Here is a 13,391-nt window from a genome sequence, read left to right as displayed (position 1 = left end):
AACCATTATTTTCTCTTTCACATATATGCACACGTGTATATAAAAATATATAGATGTGGATATGTAGTGGTACGCTTGTGTTAATATTATATGAACATATACGATTATGTGCGCACGTTACCGTGTACACATGTGGAGGTGTACCATGTTGTCATATTTATGCTTAACATGCAATTATAATGTTTATATTTCAGCGTGAAACTATTTAATCTTGCTTGCCTTTGTATGTATGCTGCTATTTCGTACGTAGTTTCGATGTTATAGAAAAGCACAAAGTATTATTGAAATATGTATTTGCAATCATGTAAATACATACATATATGCATATATATGCACATGTGGATATATTTATGTATACAAGATCAAATTATTTTGTTATGTTTTTCACTTCAACTTCACACGGCGAAAAAGTTACCTTTGACGCAGAGTCTTAATACTTATGCATATACTCATACACATATATATATATGCATTCTTTAAAAAAAATAGAGATTCTCTTTCTTCTCTGACAAATCTCTTTGTTTACTCTTTTAACAGGGTATGCATGTATAGTATGTGTGCAATGCTCACACTCAACTGCAAGTTAAAATGCATCTATTTAGATGTATGCATGTATATAAGTATGTGTGTAACGCAGTTCGATGTCTTCATTATTGGAGTCTACCAGCGTCACACTTTTCGTAAGGTACTGAATGAAGCACCTTGGAGTTACAAATATACTAATCAATTAATTGCGTCATGGCAATGGGGTGAACGTGAATTGATCATACGAGTACATGGTGGAAATTAGTTCAAAGTTCTGGTAAAGTTAGCACTAGAAAATTTTTACCTACACTTTTCGAGTGCAGTGGCTGTTGTGAGAGTTTTAGAATTTTTAAAAATTTAGATGTTTAGAAAAGGTGTGGCTCTTGGTTCAATATTGGGTTCAAAATTCAGATATTACTCTCTGCACTTTTTCATTAAAATGGGTTTTGCTCTAGACTTGGATTGGAGCTAAACCGAGTTGGGCACCTTCCGCCCTGGTTTGCAAGATTATAAAACATTTGTCTTGATGAGAATTCGCGCCGGAAATTAAATGATTTTGTTGCTTTTTAGGGACTACTTGGTCATGGCTAACTTACATTTAAGTGGAAGTTGTTCCCCATTCAATATATAATATACGATCTTTGAATATATACAGTTGGGTTGATAAGGATAGCTGCGTTAACTGAGAACTAAGAAGAGCAAAAAAAAAAGGTTTATTTATGCGGCACATCTTCCTCTGCTTACAGAAGAATAACCTCTTCTATGATTTCATTATAGTTGACATAATGCCAGAAATTTCACAGCAATATTGATAAAAAATTTTAATTTAGTTCCTTTAATAATGATTATTCGCCCTATTCCCTAGTTATACAAGTATACAAGTATTGAATTGTATAAATGAAAGTTAAATTAATTTTATGATTATCCCAAAGGCCTATGTGAAACTCGCAGTGCCACATATACATATATACCGGTAATGAACTTTTTTCGTGATAATGAAATACTAATTTTGAATGGGAAAGTAAAAAAAATGTATTCAAAGTATTGACCATTGCTTTTTACATATTTTGGTCACCTTTATGGCAATTTGTGGATACCATGCCAGTAGAAATGCTTTTGAAGCAAACCATCAGACACCCAATTTTCGACTTCTACGACAAAACTGATTTTATTTCTTGTTTTTGAAGCAAAATTTTACAAGTGCTGTTTCGGTTTTTTATTTGTCTTTCATTCAATTCATGTGGCACCGATTTTCCACACTTTTGGATCTTTCCCATGGCTTTCAAGCGGTTTGAAATTGTTTGTTGTGCAACATTTAATATGGCTGCTATTTGCTTTTGACTCAAAGTATCATCTGCATCCAATATTGCTTGCAGTCCGGCGTCTTCAAACCTTTTTGGTGGTCATTATCATTATCTTTAAAACGTTGAAACCATTTGTTGCTTCTGATAGAGCATGATCACCATATGCCTCGACAAGCATTCGATGCGACTCTGTAGCACTTTTCTTAAAATGGGAACAAAAAATTAATGCTTTCCGCAAATCATCACTTTCCGGTACCAAATTTGGCATTTTCAACACAATGAAAAAATATTACGTTTTTTGTTCAATGACTATAAGTTTTATGAATATACTTGACAGATATCATGCTAACCAAACATTAAGGCGCGTTCACAACAAATGTCTTAACACAGTCGTATACAGAAGTACATTTCGGATAATTATGTATCGTTTATGACGGATTTGTGGTTGCTATTTTTTCCACTGAAATCTGTTACAATTAGATTTTTAACGCAGATTAAATTTCAAGTATTGTTAGTGAAAAAAAACACATTGAAGTGGAAATCAAATCGGTTTATTTTAGTGAGTTAGAAATTTTTAGGTAAATTTCAAGTGTAGTGTTTGATAGTTAAGTTTACCATTTTTTCAAGATTAATTAGTTGGTTGAATCGACATCAACAGCACTTCAATTCGAGAGATAATTTCTTCGTGTGTTTTGACGATATCCCATTACTTCTTTTATTATTGGTGAGTTTATTTTTTCCATTACTTTCAATTTGTAAACAAAATGGTGAACATAATTTGTTGTTCCGTAGGCGATATTTATTGTTAATCAGTCATTAATTCAATTAATTAAATTTGTTTGGAAGTGTAGTATCGTCGTTCAAATGTACGATCAACGCAATAAATTAGGTCAGAATATTTAATTTCTTTAGAATAAGGTGCTTTCTACGAAAATGCTGATTCCTATGCTGATAACTTTCCGATCTCGCCTGAAGAATAAATGTACGCATTATTTTGTCGTCCTTTCGTAGTTGAATACGTGCCATATATGACGACAAATTCAAATTGGCCGATTTGATTCGATTGTTCACTCAAGGAGGAATTAAGCGAAAACCAGATACAGAACAAATAATTTTGCACGAGAATGAATTATAAATTTTAATTTTTTTAAACTGTCTTTTTACAACTTTCTTTAGATTTTGTTCACATTTTGTTCAAATTCTTCAATAAAATTAAAATACATTTAACATTGTTAATAAATTGTATTTTCTATTGAATTTCGACCACTGGCAACCCTAGTTCAGATTAAAACGCAACTGTAAGTAGGCTCCCAAGCCACTGAGTTAGTAAGAAATTTAATTTGAACATTTTGTTACAGCTAGTTTTTAGAATTTAAGGAGTATATACAAGAGCGGTACGTGAAGTACTTAGCTAAACTTCGATAGCGGCGATAACTTTTTCATTTTACTAAATTTTAGCCCAGTCAGTGACTTTTTCATGTTTGAAACTGGGGATTAGATGATCCAATTTGCCCGTGGTGGGGCTGAATGTTTGAGCGGGTGCGTTGCCAGGGTGGAGGACAATCTTTTTTGTTCACGAAAGCAAAAGACCCATCGCCAACAGCTTTCTTATTTCCATTAATTAATGCAGGATATGAGTCAGGCGATTTTTTGAGCTGCATACGTTATCAACTATCGTGGAATTTTCTAACGTTATCATCCGAGGTAGCCATTTTTGGGGCACTTTGGTGTGGCTGATGAGAAAACATGCGACCACGTTGAAGCTCATAAAATACATTTTTTACTGTAGCCATTCATGGAGAAGAGTCACGACATATAGCATCCATGCGCTCTTTGATTTCACTTCGCGATTTATCTTACAAAAATAAAAGTCGATTCACCGACCGATAGTTATCTTTGCAACTTTTTCTAAAATTCGTGAACACGACAGTTTCCACACTACGAGTCCGATGTGGCTTGGCGGAAATTCTATGATCAATGGAGGGGAATGCGCTTTTATTTTGAGGATAAATGTAACATATAGACTTACAAATTTTAATCCTACTCCTAGTCCCCAATGGAATTTCTGCGAAGAAACACGATCGGGTAATCGGATAATTGAGAAAATAGCTTCGATTTTTTCGAAAACTTGCAAGTTCTAAAAAAAATATGATATACAATATTTCCAAAAGCCAATCTTAATGATAATAACCTTCATGACTCGACAATATTTTGAATAGTTTTAGATATCACTATGTATGGTATGTAGTTGTAACTTGACTAAATATCACAGCGTAAACGGTACCAGAGATAATATATACATATTAAATTTTCAGTTCATAGAAGTTTTCAGAAAGAGTCAGTAAACTAAGATTCTTGAAAAAGTAAAAAATAACGGATGTGGCCCACCCCCTAATAGGGTAAATGTAATTTTAAATGTCACAATCTATATCAACAAAAAGATTGAACCACATCTTTTCAAGCCTACTGATACCGCATATGAGAACATCAGTACATATTGCTGACTTTTTGCTGAAAGTATCGATCACTCTGGGACATACATAGGTATATTAATAAAACTCAGCTCTTAGTGATAATAATGCCATCTAACCCAATATAACCAGTAGTTATAAACATTTTCGAAGTTTCGGTTGCGGTATATCGGTAAATATGAGAGATGTTTTGATGAAATTTGGATAGATATATTTTCCTTTTAATAATGTGTCGGGATACCAAAAATGGGGTCAATATTTCCCAGCCTCCACATATCTAATATAAGACTTTCAAATTTCTGGTTGGGTTTATGCTCCATATAACAATTAGTAAAGACCAAAGTCAAATAGATATACAGTTTTGTCAACACCTAAGAATATTTCAACACCTTTGCAGAAAATGTTCGCATGTACTCGAACTTTGCCTTTCCTTGTATAATACTAGGTTTACGGACCCGCCAATTTGAAGGAACTCCTACTATGCAATGAAATATCTCGAAAACCGCTCAATCGATTTCAACCGTTTTGCATCGTAAATTAATAATTTCTTCTAAATAATTTATACACATAGTTCCCCCCTAAATCTTCTACTTTTTGAGATTCATATGTGGCATACCTATCTCTACGGCACCCGTTGACGGGTTAGCTGATTACGTAAACAATCTTTATATACTTGCTTCGCTTGTAAAATTATGTATCCAATTGCAAATATAAGAATTCACTGATTACCCTTTTCTAGCAATCATGAGTAAAAACACGAGATATTATATAATAAGAAATTTACCAAAATTTTCAGCATCAATGAGGATTGTTCTGAGGTGTCCTCCGAAGAAGATCAATATGAATTAGGTGAAAGTAATGATAACAGTGAAGATTCTGAACCTGCAGAAATAGAAGGATCCTCGGGTAGTGAAGAGGAAAATCCTTCAATATACGTCGTAACAAGAAAAGGGCACGGATTATTTCTATTTCTGACACCGAGGATGAGAGGAAAAATATTTAAAATTGCAGTTGACAGGATATCGCAGTTCCTACTGGTTACGCAAAAAGAAATATAATATTATGTCAGGTGTAACTGGTGCTTTTGAATTGATAATTGACGCTCATATTATGAAACATATAAAAGACTGCACCGAAACCGAGACACGTCGAGTTTTGAAGAACGACTAGAAAATTACAGTTTCCGAATTACGTAGTTTTTTAGCAATATTATATGCCGAGGGCGCTTACGAAGTAAGATCATTGAAAGTATCTTATCTATGGTCCAAAACTGGGGTCTTTATTTTTTCCGAGACACAATGATCAGAGATAGATTTATACAAATTCTGAGATTTATACGTGTTGATAAACGAACCAAGCACCAAGAACTAAGCACCAATCATAGAAATATACAGATAGAAAACAATAGAAAATGTGTTCCAGAAACTATTACATTTTATTATGAAACAAAGTTTGGTGTCGATGTCGCAGACCAGATGGTAGTTAAATATAGTGTGAAAGCAAGGTGTTTTCGATGGTCTCTCTAAGTTTTTTATAATATTTTAGATTTGGCAGCGATAAACGCGTGGATATTGTACAAAGAGTGTACCGGATTAAAAATGTCCAGAAAGAAATTTATTATAGTCAAAATAGTTTTTTTTACGTTTTCTTAACATTTTCTTTGAATTATTCTCTGAAAATTTGAAGTAAACATTTTTTTTGAACAGGTTACCACTGTTACTAGAAAACCGCTCGGTCAATTTCAATTAAATTTTTAAATCTTTTTGGAAACATAATAAAATCTAAGGATTTTTTAAATTTTATTTTATTATAAACACTTAATTGTTGGGTTTTGCCGAAAATCTGAAAAAATATTTCCTGTGGCGGTCTCAGTTATTTAAAAAATAAAAACTTCGACCAGGCACAAGCTTATCTAATTATAATATTAATTTTTTTTGTCCAGTTTAGAATTAACCTCCAAGGATTAGTGATGGTCACCGCAAGGAATTCCAGTTGGAACAGGATCAAAACAAACAGCCATTCCTTTTCAAACTAATAATTTTGTTTTAATTTCTGTCGAAATCTCATTTAATGATAGTATGTTTTACTTTTAAAATAAAATAATTTACGATCTCAAAAAGTTATTTAAAATTGTAATTCTTGGATCTGACAACACCTAACCCATAATTTATTTCATGTTGACCGATTAAGCCTATAAATGGAACCATTAAAATCAAGCTTAACCTCTGCATCTGGTGAATTTGGTAATGTTTTTACCCCGGAACGATCGACCAGGATGGTTTCTTTCTTAACAGGAAGGAGTAGAATATTATAAAATAATTGGAAATTCTTAGATGTATTCACAAGCGCACGCTGTCTCAGTAACTTTTTTAATCCATTATTTACCTGTCATCCAAATCATACAGTTTTTTTCATTTTTGTTATTGTAATTTTTGTGTGCGTAATGGTATATACTTTTCGCTTTATTATGTGAAGAACGTCTTCATTACGCCATCGAAAAACTCTGCAATGTGTATTGAAGATTGACTCACAAACACACATACATATGTATACACATACATATGTATACACATACATATGTATACACATGTATGTTGGTGTGTTTGTTTAACAGTACACGCTGCCAGATCGACGGTTGTTCATAAGATATTGCAGTCAAGCAATTGAATTAAGTACGGAAAACAATATCCGAAGCAACAAATAAGGGATGAAATAAGACAGTGAACACCAGTATCTCTGCATATATATTGGTATTTTTTTCAATATACCTTTAACAATGCTTTAACGCTGTGTTCTATACGAGAGTACATATGAGCCCCGCTGTCAATCCAACTATTAAAAAGTATTTTTCAACTACATAGCATGATCTAACAGCAACTCGTGTCTTTTACCATACAAGCAACTTGTGCTTTTCACGTGTTGATGCCCTTGGTTAAATTAAGAGGTCGATCCAAACAGGGATCTCACTTGGACAGCTTAGAATGCTTTAATTTGCAGCCTCAAATTATCCATATTTAATCTTCTGTTTAAGGAAACCCAAACAATCAAAAATAAAAACCTTTAATAAATTATAATAATAAATAAAATTTTTCTGACCTCAATCAGTAAATTCTAGCAATAAACTGGTACACTTCCAGACCAGTTCACTGCAGGGTGAAGTTGGTCAAAAACACATATTCTCACTTAAATTAGATGGATTGGGACAATGGGTTCGTTTTATATATTATTTCCAAATTTCTTCGGAAATTTCAAAATTTGTTTGAAATATTAAATCGATTTGGCAATAAAATACCGATGGAAGTTTTCCAAACATTTTTTGAAAGTTTAACTTGATTTGACAATAAAATACCAATGTTATAGGAATCTGTTGAAAAATATAAAAATTTAACGAATGTGTATGTATGTATTTTAAACATTATACATTTTGTAGCACTTTTAGCCAAAAATAAACAGTGTACTTTGGTGCTGCAGTTATTTCGATGTTACGATCTTTGTAAAATGAGAAGTATGTATTGTTCTCAGCATGAACTGAGGCGTGCCATAGCGACAAACTCTCGCTGGTGATAAGATCTGTTGTCGTCAGGCAGGAGAAAAAGAATTGTGTGTAAAAGAGGAATTGTAAAATAGTTGTTTTATGTTGTTCATTTACAAACTGATTGTCTTGCTATACTGCACCGTCGGATATGCTTATAAATAGTTATGCCGACTCAGTTATTGCCTGCCTTTTCATATATACGTACACGCTCATCTATGCATGTTTGTACATGGATGTATGTGTGACTTTCTTTTTCTTCCTTTTACCTGTTTCTGGGAGTATGTTTCTGATTTAGTTTAATTGCTTAATTTTATACAGATGCTGAGTAGACAGAAGGGCTGTTCGATCTTATTTGGCCGAGTTAACTTCACATCCAAATTTGTGGCGAGATTCAATATAAAACGAAGTCAACAATTAAAATCTACCGGACTAGAATTGTAAATGTGTGAGTATACACATACATATTCACATGTCGATGCCTGTTAATACATAAACATATGGACACATGTGACGAGTTTATTCGTATTTTAAACAGGTAGCATTTTTTCAAACTGTAGCAGAGTCCTATAATTTACCTGATTTTTTATAATATTGTACGTAGATAAGTAGGTACAACATATTTACCTAGATACACAAATCTGTGTACGAATGTGTAAATGCCTATACAGTGGCTCGCAGCTTATTTCGACCAGACCTTTTAAAAAACTCTACTCTCCAAGACCCTATACGGTAAAAGCTGAGCTAAACTAATTTTGAACACAATGTAAACGCACTATTATTTCATTATTCCGTGTTCTTTCAAGTATTTTTTTAAATATTTTATCTTTGTTTAAAAACGAACAATTAGCAAAAACAATGCAGTAGCTGATTTCGACCAAATACTTTGTAACGGTAACTTCTTTCTCTATGCTTTGGTACTTATATTCTGTTTAAGTTAAGTCGCGGCCAATTTAATGACCAGATCGTGCACAGGTAATTAGTACAGCAAAATGGGACGATGTGTAACAATAGAGCGCCAGAAATCACCCAAAGATTGGACAATTCAATGCTAAAAAGGCTTTTCCTAACATTAATAAAAGGTCGAAATATGATATGACCTTACTTTTTGTTAATTATTCGTTATTAATAAAAAATAACGTATTTAAAAAATACCTTAAAAACACGAAATAAAGAAATAATAATTTTTAACACTAAAGAAGTAGTGCGTTTTATAGAATGGGGTTGATAGCTGCTGCTCGAAATAAACTGTGAGCCACATTTATGCGATTTACATGTGATATTAATATTAAATATTATTATTAATGCCTTTGGCGTTGAAAAATTTACAAAAAATATGATACGATGGACTATATCGTAGTTACATGCTTAAATGAAGGATGTCGCACAATAAAAGGTACATTATCCTTCAACAACTGAACTCGACTGTATCATGCAATAAACATCCAGATTGACCGATTGTTTATTTTTTAGAACGAGGAATTGACAAGAAAGAATGAAAATCTATTCATAAATTTTCGAATATGGAACAACTTACGAATGTATGTACATACATATGATTTTTATTGTAGAGTTCTTTTTATCTAATATGCATTATTATGCACATACAGAAGATGAAAGTTCGATCAAGGCCTCAATTATTAGTTATTTTAGATCTTCGATTTTCACTGGGAATGGTGAAATTCATATTCCTGGTTAACAACTGCATTCGTTTCCCAACGTATAATATCTTTGAATTATTCTCTGAAAATTTTAAGTAAGTCTGTTAAATACTGCTCGAGTTGTTCTCGGTGTAAAATTTAAAATTAATTTTTCTTAAAACTTTTTGTTTTTGAACTGATGAGCACTGTAGCTCGAAAACCGCTTAGTAGAATTCAATAAAATTTATACAGCTTTTTAAATACATGAAAAACTAGTGCCTTATCGAAGGATTTTTTTAATTTCGATATTTTATAAACGATAAGCTTTAGTTTTTCCCGAAAATCTGGAAAAATTTTCCTGAGACCGCCCTTTTGTTAAGTTGTTGTTGTTAAAGAAAAAAATTTGTTTTCATCCGATCGTTTTAGATGAATCTCCGAGGATTAGGGATGGTTACTGCAAGGAGCTTCGCTTTCTGTCAACTCGAAAACTTTTATACATAGCATCATGTTTTTACCATTATAAAATAAAATAATTCACTGGCAAAAAAAAATATTTAAAATAGTAATTTTTTCATGTCTCTGATTACACCTAAACCTTTTAATTTAATGTGAGTTTATTGTAATTAATAGAAAGGAGTCAAATACAAATATGCGTTATTTTCATTGACCTAACATTAAGAATATTCCCTCGATCTGCGACGCATAGTTTTGAAGTTAGAATAAAAGGGGCCAACCCATGAATTAAAAAAGGTGGAGCTGCAGATGCGCTACTGCTTTATATATTCTGTACATTTATCTGTAGCCGTGGAGAAATATAAATGTGGGGGGTAAGAGAAACTTATAACTTTTTATACGGTTCGTATTATGCAATTGAACTTGTTTAAATTTGTTTACTTTACAAATTAGAGTTTTCCATCAATGTTAGTAGTTTTTTTATTCAATTTTTATCTAAAATCTACCTTTTACTTCTTCAATCCAAAAGCGAAGAAACGGCAATACGCTGATATACATAATTTTGGTTCTCAATGTTGCCATACTTTTTATTTGGATGTGACAACTTGCTTCCACTTAAATCTGAACGATTCTTTTTTATTGAATATACCTCAATGAAACCATACTTTTAAACAGTATTATGAAATAAGCACATGTGATTTGTACTTTCCTCTAGCATATAGTGTCAAAACTTCAATTACTGATTATTTTGTTCACTAATTAAGAAAATAATGCAGTCGTCACAAGCACCTTTAAACCTACATATGTATGTACGTACATCTGTTCATACATACTCATATCTATATAATGTACACATTGTTAGGACACACAGCTTTATTATCAGCATTCAAGGAAAGTATTATTCGACCCGCCAAAGTCTTAAAACATAAAAGAGTTTTCATGTCCGCTTTATGTTTCGTCCGTACCATTTTTAATTTTTTAATGAATACAATTTCATACTGCCGCAGCATGCTTCACAAGAGTATACTACTTTTCTGCACATAATGGTGCGTTATAATCCTATAAAAATAAGTAAAATGTGCTACGATTTACTTTACCATGAATATCTCCGGGTATACATTTCTCGGGTGACTTACATACTTACATACATCTAAATACACAGGTCCTATTACCCTTAAAGTTTTCACTTCATAAATAAATAAAAAATAGATTAGGCATATTTCCAATTAAGATACTCGATGTATGCAAACTCCGAAATTCTGCAAATAGAGTAGGCAACTGCTCAAGATCAGTTTCCTGATTAATAGTAATCGATAATATACACAAATTGGCGGCTGCCGAAGTGGTAATTTCGCTAATTAGGTTAACTTCTCAAAAATTATGTGGAACAGTGTAATTCGTTAATAACATAAACTTCTGAAATGTTTATTTATTTTGCATTTTCTTTCTTGATACATGAATTTGACGTTTGGATAAAATTCACATGCCTTTTATTCCAACAATCTGCAGCAGCATTTACTATTCGGTTTCACTCGCACATAGCCCAACCTCATGCTTTGTTTTTGTGTTAGTGGTTACCTACGGCACGACGGGAATTAAATGATCAAGACTGCATGTAGTGCTCTTCATACTCCAATGCGTTAGAACAGGAAATATAATAGCGACTAAAATCTTGTGAGATGGCAATGGCAGTGGGCAAAACAGCATTAACGAAAGCGACGCCAAAAACAAAAATGCCAACAACAACATCCAGTTTACTGTCTCAATTAAGATGATGACTTATTTTATAAACTATAGGGCCTGTACTGAGTAAGTCGTCTTCTTTTTTTGCCCCATTTTTCTGTTTTATTTTGGTGCCACTTGTGTTGATGCTTCACGATTGCGGTTTTGCAAGATTGTTCGCTACAATCGCTTCATCACTGCTCGTTGGTAAGAATGTGGACATGGGCATCGGTACTTACATATCAGCATACATGTTACTTACCCTACAAGAACAGTGACGGTCATCTGATGGTAAATATACAGTCATAGCTGAAAAAATTTTGTCAGCGCGCAGAACAAAGTTTCTATCATTTTCTTAAGAGCCTTGTGCAAAAACTGATGTAAACAAACGTATGTGTGTGAGCTTGCATCTCTCTTTAACACATGGGTATTCGGAATTGATTCACTATATATCTATACTGCTCACTCTCATGTCTTTTTCTGAGTCATTGCTGACAATAAATCCGTCATAGCTGAAAACTGTCAGTTATGACTGAAACGCTATCAGAAGTGAAAAATTCTTTTGCGCAGTAGATAATATAATTTTTATTTCTTTAATAAATTTCAAACATATTAATATAAAAATGAATGCAACAAAAAATATAATTAAATAATAAAATATGAAAATATAAAAATAAATTTTCCCTTGATGCCATCTCCTCCTCTCAATAGCTCTGCGTATGTCTTTCTCCACTCAGTGGATAGTTCTGAATTTAAATATAATATATACTTTTATTTGAAACTTATTTAACTTACGTATGTATATTATATTTGAAAACACCTCTCTTTCATAAAATTGTATATTAAAAAAAAAACCCAAAAGAAGCGCGTAACACTTTTCGTTTGTGGCAAGAAGAACAGTAAAATTGTTTTGCGCAGTTGTGGAGAAACTTATATGGAATTTATTCGTCCCTTTTTGAAATGGTTTTTCATTCTTACACATGTAAGCAATATAATTCGAAAATGTTTCTGTTTACAAAATAACAGTGACGGTCAGCTGACAAGTAAACTGTTCGTCAGTACTGACATATCAATTGTGAGTGTATTGGTGAACCCATCAGCAGTTTCTTGTAGGGTATTTATATACAATACATAGGTATAAACAAGTACATATACATGTACCTATGTACGTATATAATATGAATATGTCCATCATATGCCGCTCTACGGTCTTCAATGTTGTTCATATTTAGGTATGTTTGGATGCTAATGTAATGCACTACCACTTAGTATGTATTGAAGTTCTAAGCCACTCACACTTCTACGAAGCGTCCAACAATTCGCTTTTCTCTGTAATTGTACCCGATACACCATAATCAATAGTTGCCAACTTTTCTATAATTGTTTAAGGCATTGCATTCAGTGCATTGTGCCCATTTTATAGCTTTTTTCTAATATTAAAAGTTTATAAAGTTTTAAAAGAGATTGTGTCAATAAAGTCTTTCGTTAGGGTCTGAGAAAAGGAAATTCTATTGATTCCTCAAAATTTTAGATTTAAAGGTTTTGGCTAGCATTTAACATAGAATGTTAAACCAGGGGCGTGGGCCCACCCCTAAAAGATTTTATGTACGAAATATTTTCAGCTTCTGTAAAAATGGATGAAATCGCATTATAACCCCGCCCACTCCCATACAATGGTTATGTTGAAAACTTCTAAAACTGCGATAACTCAATAAATAAATGCATCAGAAAAATTCAATTTTAC

Source organism: Bactrocera oleae, chromosome X (assembly GCF_042242935.1).
Source record: "Bactrocera oleae isolate idBacOlea1 chromosome X, idBacOlea1, whole genome shotgun sequence".
Lineage (NCBI taxonomy): Eukaryota > Metazoa > Arthropoda > Insecta > Diptera > Tephritidae > Bactrocera > Bactrocera oleae.
The sequence above is the reverse complement of the archived record's forward strand: the minus strand, read 5'-3'. Positions refer to the sequence as shown.